Source organism: Cucumis melo, unplaced genomic scaffold (assembly GCF_025177605.1).
Source record: "Cucumis melo cultivar AY unplaced genomic scaffold, USDA_Cmelo_AY_1.0 utg001666l, whole genome shotgun sequence".
Lineage (NCBI taxonomy): Eukaryota > Viridiplantae > Streptophyta > Magnoliopsida > Cucurbitales > Cucurbitaceae > Cucumis > Cucumis melo.
Window position 1 is genome coordinate 20001 of NW_026124712.1, and position 3679 is coordinate 23679.

A 3679-nucleotide genomic window follows, 5' to 3' on the forward strand; every position below is an offset into this window, starting at 1 on the left:
AAAACCCTTCAAATTGTATCTGATTAAACGCAGGTATTGTAGACATTCTCTCATTTCCACCCCCAAGCATTTTATTTATTTCCCATTTATAAAAAAAATCCCATTATTTGCTTAAAATGGATCGATCTAGCAATGATGGAATTTATATTATGTTTACTGAATCACATGAAATTTTACCTAACTTCATAGGTGTAATAGATGTAATGCATGAAATACATATGAACGTAGGAATAAAGAGACTTTGATACTCAAATTAAATTGGAATTTGCAACAACTACAAATGAATTGGTAAATTCTATTTAGAATTATGGAGTTTTGTATAAAATATCTATATCAAAACAAAAGTGAGTCAATTTCTACCATTATTATGATATTCCAATCGGATTGGGTACTATAAATAGATTCGGGATTTGATCTGAAGAAACAATATAGAATTTTTTTTATTTAACAACATGGAACTTTTTCGTAGATTTCACTGTTAAAAAAAATTCGCATAGAAGAGAGATATTTTACCTATACCTATATTTTTTTTAGTAGAATTCGTAGAATGCGATTGAAGTATGTATAAGGACTTGTATTTATTAATAAACATGTGCAGATATATATATATAGTTAGTTATATATATCGCCTCCTTTATTACAGTTCTATGGGGAACATCACATGTCGTACTCTATCAAAAATTTATATTTTCTATTTAATGATAATGAAAAAAAAATTCTAAAAACAGAATTCCGAACATTTCCTATAAACATCTTATATATATATAAGATATTAGATTTAGATAATAGTAATCGTTTATGTTCTGGGGTTTACATATACTCATAATCGCTATTAAAATTGTCATTAATAAGGATTTTTTTATGGTTATGGAAACGAATCAATACGGATGGATTAGTAATGATTAGTTATCTATCAATTTTTATTTATTTAGGTAAGGTATCCATTTTTGGATTGTTTTCTTATATCATTAGGGAAACCGAATTTGCAATTTCAATCCAAGAATCATTTATGAATTCACAGTCAATAGTTAAAGTTAACGGTTCCCATTTGTCCTGATTTTTTGCTTTTGTGAATGAAAATCCACATTTTTTTTTCAATAGAAAAAGCAAAGTTTTGCGGTTTTTCGTTTTAGATATTGTGTGTTGTAAGATACTATCTATCTAAGAGATAGAGCCAATCCAATATTTTGTATCGTTTTGGCGGCATGGCCGAGCGGTAAGGCGGGGGACTGCAAATCCCTTTTTCCCCAGTTCAAATCCGGGTGTCGCCTCAGCAACAAACAAAAGAATCAAAATACCCTCTTCTGTTTTGCTGATATAACTTTATCATTTTTTTTAGAAGAAAAGCATCTTTAGATTTGCTTGATTCTAAGCATCGTTGGGGTTCTCTAAAATGTTATAAATCCTTGCGTATAGGTTTCGTTTCCAGAATTTAGTAGAGTAATGAAAAATAATCGTTAAATCTTGAGATGATAGCCCTTCGACTACTAATGTAGTGTCTACTCATTGGGTCTTGAATTAGGGAATATAATTTCATTTTTCCTTACGGAAAGGAGGAAGATACTTGATATACGGACTCATGAAAGTATCTGAGTACTCGAGCATTCAATCAATATTATATTGAATGAATAATTGGCTTTTTTTTTTATTTTAATCTTAAAAAAAGAACTTATTTCTTTTCGATAAGCTCTAACCACGCATGTAATAGGCCATCCCATCTTCCGATTGTCTCTATGAAACAATCGGGGGGACAGTAAAGATTAGATCAAATGAGAAAGGAATAATAGTAGGGTTATGTGATAGATACTATCTTGATTCTCTATTTTGAGACTTTTTACTTAATGTAATGAAATGCAGGACAACAAAAGAAAGACTAGGTCTTATTATTCCTACATGTTACTAACATTCTTTTGATACTTCCAAGAGTTTTTCTGCCTCTTTTATTTATTTGTACTGAATTTTTTCGATTATACTAGAAATCATATAATAACTTGGGATAATTCGATTTTTTGTATTGTTTCATCAATGGTGTTGTGCCCGAATCTCTTTTTGACTATGCGCTAGTGATTCCACTATTATTAGTGAATAATAATTATTAGTGAGCAATAATGGAATAATTCTTTTATATTCATAGAGATAGGGGACATAATTCACATGGATATGGTAAGTCTCGCTTGGGCTGCTTTAATGGTAGTCTTTACATTTTCTCTTTCCCTCGTAGTATGGGGAAGAAGTGGACTCTAGAAGTACTACTAATTGAAAAATAAAACTGTATTGTTTTTGGTTTATTTTATAGATCGTTCTGCAAAACTTTTTTTTCTTTTATTTTGAAAAGTAAAAAAAAAAAAGAGTTCGGATTATAAGTTTTTAAGTGGATCCATACTTTCAACACGAAAGAACATAGACATAGTGGTTGTCCAATGAGATACTACGCATAATAATATACTACCTCATAATAAGATAGTACCTCGGGGTAGCCACCCACATATTACGTGCTTACCACTTCTTTTATTTATTATTATTAGTATTTTAGTTATTTTCAAAATAGGATTTTTTCTTGTTTTAGGGAACTCATTTCATATCATGCTTCAAACGTTAAATAAAAATGGGGTTTGCTAATTCTTTTCGAAATCCGAAGATAAAAAGTTCCCATGGAACCGAACTCCTGGATCATCTGTCAACTGCTCAATCAATTACTTCTTTCGAATGCTAAAAAAAAATTAGTGGCCTTTCGATTATTTGATTTCAGATTCATTCTAATCAACATGAATTATGAAGCAAAGAAATAGAATTGGGCCACTATGTATATTAGATTAATATTACATATATGTAATTGATATGATATCTATATATAAATAGAAAGATATATATTGTATATTCATCTATATTCAAATTGATCGATATTCAACCTCTATTTTTATAGAGTACAATTTTATATTTATACACTTCAATAACAATAATAGATAGTATGGTAGAAGGATTCATATATTTCTTTCTACCATACTATCGGATCTTATCGAATACTTCTCTCGTAGAATACTGATAATTCTAGTCCGCCAATTTCATTTAAGACGCGAATTTTAATGCTTTTCATTTTTCTTATCTTCAATCATTGATAAGAACTAAAACGTCAAGGTTAATTCAAATTAATCACTTTGACTGATTGTTTTTACGTATATTATAAGTAAAAAGGCGGTCGGAACTAGAATGAACAGTGCAGTAGCAATAAATGCGAGAATATTTACTTCCATAATATCATCGTTTCATTTTTTATTCGCAATAACTCGGGATTTAATCCCATAGAGATGATAAATGTTTCGCTTGTAAATTCAAGGGGATGCGTTGCATCTCGATGATATCGAATCGTATTAAAATATCATGAATAACAATATCGGAGCTATCAAATCGATTCATCGTCGAGAATTGAATAGTATAACATAGGAAGATCTTTTATCCATACCGAATTTAAACAAAATGGGATTCCTGATGCAATCAAGAATTTCGTTACTTTTTTTTATTTATAATTTTTTGCATTCTTTCTTTTCTATAATCTACTGCCCTCTTATTCAATGCAATCATCTGATGAAGTCTCATCAGACTACCTTTACCCTTACATTGTTTATAAACAAACTCAAGCAAAGAATAGCAGCGAAATTCAAAAAAGGGAAAAGGAGGTAGG

General features: G+C 29.8%; 1 non-coding gene across 1 annotated transcript; it reads left to right on the forward strand.

The window, feature by feature from the left end:
- Positions 1-1199: 1199 nt before the first annotated feature.
- On the forward strand, positions 1200-1271 carry TRNAC-GCA (transfer RNA cysteine (anticodon GCA)). The gene has a single exon. It is a non-coding gene; the product is annotated as a tRNA-Cys (tRNA).
- The last annotated feature ends 2408 nt before the right edge of the window (positions 1272-3679 follow it).